The sequence below is a fragment of the Cebus imitator genome, unplaced genomic scaffold (assembly GCF_001604975.1).
Source record: "Cebus imitator isolate Cc_AM_T3 unplaced genomic scaffold, Cebus_imitator-1.0 Scaffold919, whole genome shotgun sequence".
Classification (NCBI taxonomy): Eukaryota; Metazoa; Chordata; class Mammalia; order Primates; family Cebidae; genus Cebus; species Cebus imitator.
The window spans coordinates 166,568-176,853 of NW_016108234.1; the positions used below are offsets into that span (position 1 = coordinate 166,568).

At 43.2% G+C, this 10,286-nt stretch overlaps 1 long non-coding RNA gene across 1 annotated transcript in view; it reads left to right on the forward strand.

The window, feature by feature from the left end:
- The window catches only part of LOC119469870, a 13,112-nt gene extending 6,948 nt beyond the window's left edge, over window positions 1–6,164 (forward strand). The window contains exon 3 of the long non-coding RNA XR_005198720.1: window positions 6,084–6,164. This is a non-coding gene — a long non-coding RNA (uncharacterized LOC119469870). The remainder of the gene's footprint in view (window positions 1–6,083) is intronic.
- The last annotated feature ends 4,122 nt before the right edge of the window (window positions 6,165–10,286 follow it).

A 10,286-nucleotide genomic window follows, 5' to 3' on the forward strand; every position in this document is an offset into this window, starting at 1 on the left:
TAGTAGAGACGGGGTTTCACCGTGTTGACCAGGATGGTCTCGATCTCTTGACCTTGTGATCCACCCGCCTCAGCCTCCCAAAGTGCTGGGATTACAGGCTTGAGCCACCGCGCCCGGCCAATTTTCTTAAGTTCAATTAAAAAAAACAAAAAGCTTCAGATCACATTTTAAAAAGTTGAGTCCTCACTAACGTCAACTCTAAAGTGTCTCCAGTGAGGAACTACTATGTTATAGAAGATCTGCCTTCCATAATGTGTTTTTGTAAGAAAAATGCTATAAGCTCATGATCCTCTCACCCAGCAAGCAACTCCAGGAGCTGGCAGTGTGGGGCCAGGCAGCTTCCTTGAGCCTTCAGGGCAGTCATGGCTGTTTCTGACACAAAGGCCTGGAGAAGCAACACACATTTCATTCACTTCTCCTGGTCCCCCCCAACTGGCTCAGAATGATGTACCTGAAATCCACCTCTCATCCCCACACACAAGGACTGAGAAGGGAGGCAGTAATCCACTTGTCAGCCTCTTCACACCTCTGTGTGGGTATATACTTGGGTCTCATGCCTCGCCAGGTGCTGACTTGTACACACCTTACCATGAAAACATTTGAAATGAAATCAGATATATGTCTACAAAAAGAGTCAAACTCTAAAATATTTTGAAGAGACTTGTCCTGAGCCAAATATGAGTGACCATGGCCTGTGACACAGCCTGGTCCTGAGAACATGTGCCGGAGGTGGTTGGGGCACAGCTTGGTTTTATACATTTTAGGGAGGCATGAGACATCAATCAAATACATTTAAGAAATACATTGGTGGCTGGGCGTGGTGGCTCACACCTGTAATCCCAGCACTTTGGGAGACTAAGGCAGGCAGATCACAAAGTCAAGAGATCAAGACCATCCTGGCTAACATGGTGAAACCCCATCTCTACTGAAAATACAAAAATTAGCTGGGCGCGGTGGCTCATGCCTGTAGTCCCAGCACTTAAGGAGGCTGAGACAGTTGAATCACCTGAGGTCAGGAGTTTGAGATCAGTCTGGTCAACATAGTGAAATCCCGTCTCTACTAAAACTACAAAAAATTATCTAGGTGTGGTGGTGGGCACCTATAATCCCAGCTACTAGGGAGGCTGAGGTAGGAGAATCGTTAGAACCTGGGAGGCAGAGGTTGCAGTGAGCCAAGATCACACCATTGCACTCCAGCCTGGGCAACAAGAGCGAAACTCCATCTCAAAAAAAAAAAAAAAAGAAAAAATTAGCTGGGTGTGTTGGTGCTCACGTGTAGTCCTAGCTACTGGCTGAGACAGGAGAATCGCTTGAACTTGGGAGGTGGAGGTTACCGTGAGCTGAGGTCATGCCACTGCACTCCAGCCTGGGTGACAGAGCAAGACTCCATCTCAAAAAAACAAAACAAAACATTGGTTTGGTTCAGAAAGGCGGGACAACTCAAAGCATGAGGGCTTCCAGGTGAATTTAAACATTTTCTGGTTGACAATTGGTTGAGTTGTCTAAAGACCTTGGATTGATAGAAAGGGAATGTTCAGGTCAAGATAAAGATTGTGGAGACCAAAGTTCTTTTGAAGTCTTATACTGACTGTCCTTAGAGAAGACAGATGACAAGTGTTTCCTATTCAGTTCTTAGTTAATCTCTTTAGGATTGGGAGGGTCTAGAAGAAAAAGATCTAGCTATGTTAATAAAGATTCTTTATAGTACAAATTTTCCCCCACAAAAAACAGCTTTGCAGGGCCATTTCAAAATATGGCAAAGAAACATGTTTTGGGGTGAAATATTTTTATTTTCTTCTTTGTCTCATGTTATGCCAGAGTCACGTTGGAAAGTATGTCATGTTATATATGGTTAAATAAAACCCATCTTTTTTGTTTGTTTGCTTTTGAGAGGGAGTCTCACTCTGTTGCCAGGCTGGAGTGCAGTGGTGGAATCTCGGCTCACTGCAACCTCCAACTCCCGGCTTCAAGCAATTCTCCTGCCTCAGCCTCCCAAGTAGCTGGGACTAAGGCATGTGCCACCACAACTAGCTAATTTTTGTATTTTTAGTAGAGATGGGGTTTCACCACGTTGGCCAGGATGGGCTCAATCTCTTGACCTTGTGATCCACCCACCTCTGCCTCCCAAAGTGCTGGGATTACTGGTGTAAGCCACTGGTCCTGGCCAATAAAACCCATCTTAGGAGAATTTATGATATGTAGGGTATGACTCCCCAGACCCCTTAGACAGGAATTTGGGCAAGATAAAAAAAAAAAAAAGTCAGAGTTTAGTCCTCACATAACTATTTTTTACATAAATCCCCAAATAGTTTATTTCTCACAAAACATACTGGGCCAATAGTACAGAAATGATTTGTCAACTTCCAAATTTGTCCAGCTAGGAAAACACTAGAAACCAGTTAAAACTTGTTGTTGTTGTTGTTGTTGAGGGGGAGTCTTGCCCTGTCGCCAGGCTGAAGTGCAGTGGCTTGATCTCGGCTCATTGCAGCCTCCGTCTTCTGGGTTCAAGCAATTCTCCTGCCTCAGCCTCCCAAGTAGCTGGGACTACAGGCATGTGCTGCCATACCCGGCTGAGTTTTACATTTTTAGTAGGGATGGGGTTTTACTATGTTGGCCAGGATGGTCTTGATCTCTTGACCTCGTGATCTGCCCACCTCAGCCTCCCAAAGTGCCGGGATTGCAGGCACGAGCCACCGTACCTGGCACATTTTTTTTTTTTTTTTTTTTTCCTGAAACAGAGTTTCACTGTTGTTGCCTAGGCTGGAGTGCAATGGCTCGATCTTGGCTCACCGCAACCTCCACCTCCCGGGTTCAAGCGGTTCTCCTGCCTCAGCCTCCTGAGTAGCTGGGATTACAGGTGTGTGACACCATGCCTGGTTAATTTTGTATTTTTAATAGAGACGGGGTTTCCCCATGTTGGTCAGGCTGGTCTTGAACTCCTGACCTCAGGTGATCTGCCCACCTCAGCCTCCCAAAGTCCCGGGATTACAGGCATGAGCCACCATCCCTGGCCCAGTTAAACTGTTTGGGCAGGACAGGACAAATGCTCTGTGTCTTCCACAAATAAGTTGCAAATAGTAAAAAGGAGGGAGAAAGAGCCTATAGATTAAAAGAGGTTCAGGAAATGTGCAATCCAAATGCCATGTGAAGACTTTTTTTTGGCTCCTATAAAACAAGTTGGCCTTTTAAATGAAGAAATTTAAATGATGATGGAATATTTGATGATTTTGAAAAATTACTGCTATTTTTTCAATGTCATATTATTATGGCTGTGTTTTTAAAGAAAGCCCTTATCTTCTTGAAGTATACTGAAATATTTAAAAATGAGATGAAGATGTCTGGTGTTTGCAAAATAATCCTTCTTGGGAAAAGAGATAAGACTGAAATATGACTGATCATGAGTTGATAATTGTTGGAACTTGGCGTTCATTCTTCTAGACTCTACTTTTTAATGTATTTGATACTTTATTCCTATCACTTATTAATACTAATTATACAAATAAAAATATCAACACATGAAAAATTCAAGACACTTGTAAAAAGGAACAATGACATTTTCATACATGATATCATCTATTTTAATATCTAAATAGAGGACAGTTGAGGTCTGACATGGAATACTGGGGTAGAAGTTTTTTTTTTAAATCAGAGTCTTGCTCTGTTGTCCAGGCTGGAGTGCAGTGGTACAATCTCAGCTGAATGCACCCTCTACCTCCCAAGCTCAAGAGGCTGAGACAGGTAAATCACTTGAGGTCAAGAGTTCAAGACCAGCCTGGCCAACATGTCAAAACCTTGTCTCTACTAAAAATACAAAAAATGAGTCAGGCATGGTGGCACACACCTGCAGTCCCAGCTACTTGGGAGGCTGAGGCATGAGGTTTGCTTGAGTCTGGGAGGCAGAGGTTGCAGTGAGCCGACATTGTACCACTGCACTCCAGCCTGGGTGACAGAGCAAGACTCTATCTCAAAAAAAAAAAAAAAAAAAAAAGTCTATTGTTATTCTTTGACTGTTAAAATGTTTACCTAAGTCTTCCTTTCAAATGAGGTACTAGAGAATGCTTCAGGAAAAATGAGAAACTGTTAAAATTTTCTATGCCAAACTTTATTTTTAAAAACATTTAAGGCTGGTTCACACCTGTAATCCCAGCACCTTGGGAGGCCAAGGCAGGAGGATAGCTTGAGGCCAGGAGTTTGAAACCAGCTGGGGTAACATAGGGAGACCACATCCCAATTAAAAATATATATTAAAAATATTAAAAGAGGCCGTATGCAGTAACTGACACCTGTAATCTCAGCACTTTAGGAGGCTGAGGCAGGGAGAACACCTGAGGTCAGGAGTTTGAGATCAGCCTGGGCAAGATGGCAAAACCTAGTATCTACTAAAAGTATAAAAATTAGCTGGGCATGTGGCACAACCTTGTAATCACAGCTACTCGGGAGGTTGAGGCAGGAGAAACGCTTGAACCCAGGAGGTGGAGGTTGCAGTGAGCTGAGATCACACCAGTTCACTCCTTAAGACAATCAAATGGACAAAATAAGGGACCAAGTAATCAACCCAAATTATCTTTGGGGACACATTATTCAAAAGCACACCAAAGGCACAACATTGAGAAAATTGGGTAGTCAGGTACAAAAGATTGAAATGGCAACCCTATGTTGCACGATACACAAAACTCTACGAATAATAAATCTAATAGTTAAATTCAACCCTGAAAGCAAAACACTTCAAGGAGAAAACATGGGATAAGCATATATTTGGGTGAAACTTGACCCTGTGCACACGGGTTGCAAACAGAAAAAAGAAAAAAGAAGGAAAAATTAGGGAGAAAATACTCATAGACAATAAAACGGCTTAACAATCTTTTTTTTTTTGGATGGGACACTGAAATCACTGCCAACAAATGCAAATGTAAACATGAGAGACTAAGTTCAACATTAGAGACTTTGCACAAGAGAGAACAAATGAACCCAAAGAGAAGGCATCCTAGACCAGGCGTGGTGGCTCATGCCTGTAATCCCAGCACTTTGGGAGGCTGAGGTAGGTGGATCATGAGGTCAGGAGTTGAAGACCAGCATGGCAACATGGTGAAACCCTGTCTCTATTAAAAACTCAAAAATTAGGCTGGGCATGGTGGCTCACGCCTGTAATCCTAGCACTTTGGGAGGCTGAGGTGGGTGGATCATGACATCAGGAGTCCAAAACCAGCCTGGCCAATATGGTGAAAGCCCGTCTCTACTAAAAATACAAAAATTAGCCCTGCATGGTGGTGCACCTCTGTAGTCCCAGCTACTCAGGAGGCTGAGGCAGGAGAATCGCTTGAACCTGGGAAGTGGAGGTTGCGGTGAGCCAAGATTGCGCCTCTGCTCTCCAGTCTGGGCAACAAGAGTGAAACTCTGTCTCAAAAACGCAAACAAACAAACAAAATCACAATTAGCTATTTGAAAACCATCTTGCAGAGATCCTAGCATTTCTGAAACCTAATTTTGAGACATTCTAGGGGCTTTTCCAAATTTCCACCATATTAGATTCACTATATTAGAGTTCTAGATCATGCCTCTGTAGTCAGGCATTTGATGGTGGTAAATTCTAAGGATTACACAGAGTATCATTGCCAGAAGTTACCTAGATTTGGCCTGTCTGCTGAAGTGGCCAAACGAAGCCAGGGATGATCCCACCCTGTGCCACAGAACATACTTTTAAATATTAATTGCCATTTGCTGAAATTTGCCTTCCATAGGATATTTACCCTCTTTCCCTTACTCTATTACCGAACAGCTCTCCTATTTCCTACCCTTCCTCCCCAGTGTCACCCTGCAAATGAGGGATCGATTTTAGTGCCAGAACTGAGGTCCCCTGACTTCCACTCTAAGCAATACCCTAAAAAGACCCTCATTTTATCTACACTTTGCGTTCAACACATTTAGTAAGCAGTTGTTTGCAGGGATTGATGGGCCCTTTGTTTTAGGTTGCAAGACAAGAAAGAAAACCTTTTTGATTTAGACTTCTTAATGCCATGCAGTAAAGCAAACACACACACTTGTGTAAGCCAAAAATACCGAATGCCCATGTGCTCTTCCACCAGAAGGGATCTGATGAGAACTCTCCGGGATCACCAAAGAAGACTCGCCAGCGCTGTCCAGCAGGAGGCCGAGGGCCTCTCTCTGTGAGTTTTTCCATTGTGAACCTAAAATATCTGAGATGGGTCTCAATAAATTTGGAAAGTTTATTTTGCCAAGGTTCTGGATGTGACACACCCTCAGGAAGTTTTGAGGACACGTGCCTAAGATGGTTGGGGTACAGCCTGCTTTTACATGTTTTAGGGAGATGTGAGCCATCAATCAATATGTGTAAGACGTGCCTTGATTTTGTCCAGAAAGGCGGGACAACTCAAAGTGTGGGAGGGGGCTTCCAGATCATAAGTGGATAAGACAAATGGTTGCATTCTTTTGAGTCTCTGATTAACCTTTTTTTGAATACACAATTTACATGTGAAAGGAGAGGAGGACTCTTCACTTATGCCCCAGTCTGGCTTAGTGAGGCGACAGGGCAGAAGCAGCAATGAGATATGCATTTGTCTCAGGTGAGCAGAGAGATGCCATTGTGTTCTGTCCATTGTGTGGCTAATGGTGAGGGGGTATGGAGCTTATCTTTGCAGCTTTCTAATTGAGGAATAAACTGGGAACAGGTTTGCTGATGCCGTTCCCAGCTTGACTTCCCTTTGGGTTAGTGATTTGGAGTCCTGAGATTTGTTTCCTTTCACACCTTATAACCTGCTATGTGATTTATTAGGTGATAGTGTGATCTTTGAGAATCTACTATTTGGGATTTGAGGATAATTAGCTAAGCTAGGGGGAAATTATTAAAATAATCCTAAAAAAGAAATCCCTTTTCTTTCTGATTTCTTCCTGGTCATTATTTCCTTGGCAATGACATACTTTGGGTTTAAGAAACATTCACGGAAGTTATTTTCTTCTAGAATTGAGATTTTTTTTAAATTTACACTTGAGATTCTTTGAAAAATGTTGGCAGCATTTACTGAATTACACTTCACATCTGAAACATAGTACTATCTCAGCATTCTAAGAATGCTGTTGCTTTTTTTAAAAATTCCATTTATTTATTTTATTGCATTTTAGGTTTGGGGGTACATGTGAAGAACATGCAAGATTGTTGCATAGGTACACACGTGGCAGTGTGATTTGCTGCCTTCCTCCCCATCACCTACATCTGGCATCCTTCCCCTTGCTCTCTCTCCCCAACTCCCCACCCCCCACCGTCCCTCCCCTATTTCCCCCCAACAGATCCCAGTGTGTAGTGCTCCCCTCCCTGTGTCCATGTGTTCTCATTGTTCAACACCCACTTATGAGTGAGAAGATGCGGTGTTTGATCTTCTGCTCTTCTGTCAGTTTGCTGAGAACGATGGTTTCCAGGTTCATCCATGTCCCTACAAAGGACACAAACTCATTGTTTTTAATGGCTGCATAATATTCCATGGTGTATATGTGCCACATTTTCCCTGTCCAGTCTATCATCGATGGGCATTTGGGTTGGTTCCAGGTCTTTGCTATTGTAAACAGCGCTGCAATGAACATTCGTGTGCACGTGTCCTTATAGTAGAACGATTTATAATCCTTTGGATATATACCCAGTAATGGGATTGCTGGGTCAAATGGAATTTCTATTTCTAGGTCCTTGAGGAATCACCACACTGTCTTCCACAATGGTTGATTACACTCCCACCAACAGTGTAAAAGTGTTCCTATTTCTCCACATCCTCTACAGAGAATGCCGTTGCTTTTTACAGGTCCTGTTGTCAGTGAATTTGCCTTTAATATATTAAATCAGGGAAGGATACAATTTATTTTTCATGTGAAAATGTGATAGTTTATGGACTTTGAAAACCTGGTTCAGTACTTTATTGTTATAAGACTTTGAATGTGTGGCTCTAACATGAGTTTATTTCACTGTTCTTTAAGGTTGTGATGGTGGAAACGATACCTCACAGTAACATGTAGGAAGAATTCAGAATTCTTTTCCCTGCTTACCGAGTGATGGTGCTCAGTTTTTTTTTTTTTTTTTGAGACGGAGTTTCATTCATGTTACCCAGGCTGGAGTGCAATGGCGCGATCTCGGCTCACCGCAACCTCCGCCTCCTGGGTTCAGGCAATTCTCTTGCCTCAGCCTCCCGAGTAGCTGGGATTACAGGCACGCACCACCATACCCAGCTAATTTTTTGTATTTTTAGTAGAGACGAGGTTTCACCATGTTGACCAGGATGGTCTCGATCTCTTGACCTCGTGATCCACCCGCCTCGGCCTCCCAAAGTGCTGGGATTACAGGCTTGAGCCACCGCGCCCGGCCTCAGTTTTAAATCCCATGTGCCAATTAAGTAAAAAGTTGTGTTAAAATCTGTCCTGCAATTTTTAATTTGTGATAACATCACTCAGTTCTCCAAAGTAATTGGAAGATACTGACTTAAAAATTATGTAATTAAAACATTATAATTGTATATAATTCATGAGGCACAGTTTGATGTTTTTATCCACATGCACATTCTATAATGATCAAACAATTTAAGTCTAATGCCCTGTTGATTTGAGTTTGACAAGTTGTAAAACTACAAAAACAATAGCCACTTTCTACTAGACAAAGTTTCCTAATCATCTTAGGTCTGTTCCGTCTTCACCAGCAGTTTCATGTCAGTCATCTCCTTGTTCCATTGGCCTAATAATGCCCGGCTCCCTATTCAAACCAAGCTGGTTTAAAAAGGGAAGAAGGAAACACTTTTGAAGAAAATGCCTGTTTGAATATACCAGGTAAGAACCATGTGAAAAATCCTAAAACAGAGAATCCAGGTCGATGTCAGAGTAGAGTGTACCTGGTGGGTCCAGAAGTGCTCCTGGTGGCCTTCTTCTGGATTAGTTATGCCTCTGGGGCCACATCTTTTCACCACCTTGCTTATGAATCTGTTATGCCAGGCCACAGCGATGACTGTAGAGCTAGTGCCATGGAGTGCTAGCTAAGGACACAGATGTGAAAACACACTCGATTGGCCAGCACCATCACTGAGCTGCTCTGTGATGTGAGATGACGCCAGAAAAGAGAGGCGTGGGGAGTGGGGTAAGGAAACACACTGCTGAAATTAACTTATTTTATCTGGAGAGAACAACAAGTGAAGGCTCATAATGATTGGGTAATGACTAATAGGGCGGTGATGGCCATTATTTATTGTATACCTACTCTGAGCTCCATGCTTTAAATAAATCTTCAATTCTTAAAAAACCCTCAGGAAGTGACAGGTTGTACCTGTATTTCCATTTGTCTGATAAAAAACAACTCCAGAAAAGGAAAAGTGAATATCCAGTGTCACAGAGCAGGGATTTAAAATCAGAACTGTCTACCCTGTCTGGGTTTTTTACACCGATCAAAAGTGAGAAGCAAAGAATTTATAAATATCTATATGGGTGGGTGCAGTGACTCACGCCTGCAATCCCAGCACTTAGGAATATGAGGCTGAGGTGAGAGGATTGCTAGAGGCCAGGAGATAGAGAGCAACCTGGGCAATACAGTGAGGTCCTGTCCATACAGAAAAAAGCCAGTTGTGGTGCCATGCACCTATACCACTAGCCACTTCACAGGCTGAGGCAGGCAGGAGTTCAAGGCTGCAGTGAGCTGTGATTGCACCACTGCAATTCAGCCTGAGTGACAGAGTCAGATCTCTCTCAAAATTATATATTTTTAAGAGATGGCTCTTAAAAAAGAGCCGGTGGGCGCGGTGGCTCAAGCCTTGTAATCCCAGCACTTTGGGAGGTGAAGGTGGGCAGATCGCAAGGTCACGAGATTGAGACCATCCTGGCCAACATGGTACAATTCCGTCTCTACTAAAAATACAAAAATTAGCTGGGCATGGTGGTGCATGCCTGTAGTCCCAGCTTCTCAGGAGGCTGAGGCAGGAAAGTCACTAGAACTCAGGAGGTGGAGGTTGCAGTGAGCTGAGAGCACGCTACTGCACTCCAGCCTGTCAACAAAGGGAGATTCCAACTCAAATAATGATAATAATAATAACTTACATAAATAAGTAGAGATGTGGTGAAGAGCTGGAGGGGAGTATGGGGTGAATCTGGGCAGGAACCAGAGCCAGAACCAAAGGAGCCACGTGTGCTGATTGATTTAAGCTCAGGAGCTGTGAGGGCCACTGAAAGACCTTGTGTGGAGATTGATGTGATCTAACTGGCCTCCTAGCCTAGCCCTAGCTAGCAGGGGTGGAGGGGATGGGTGGGAGAGA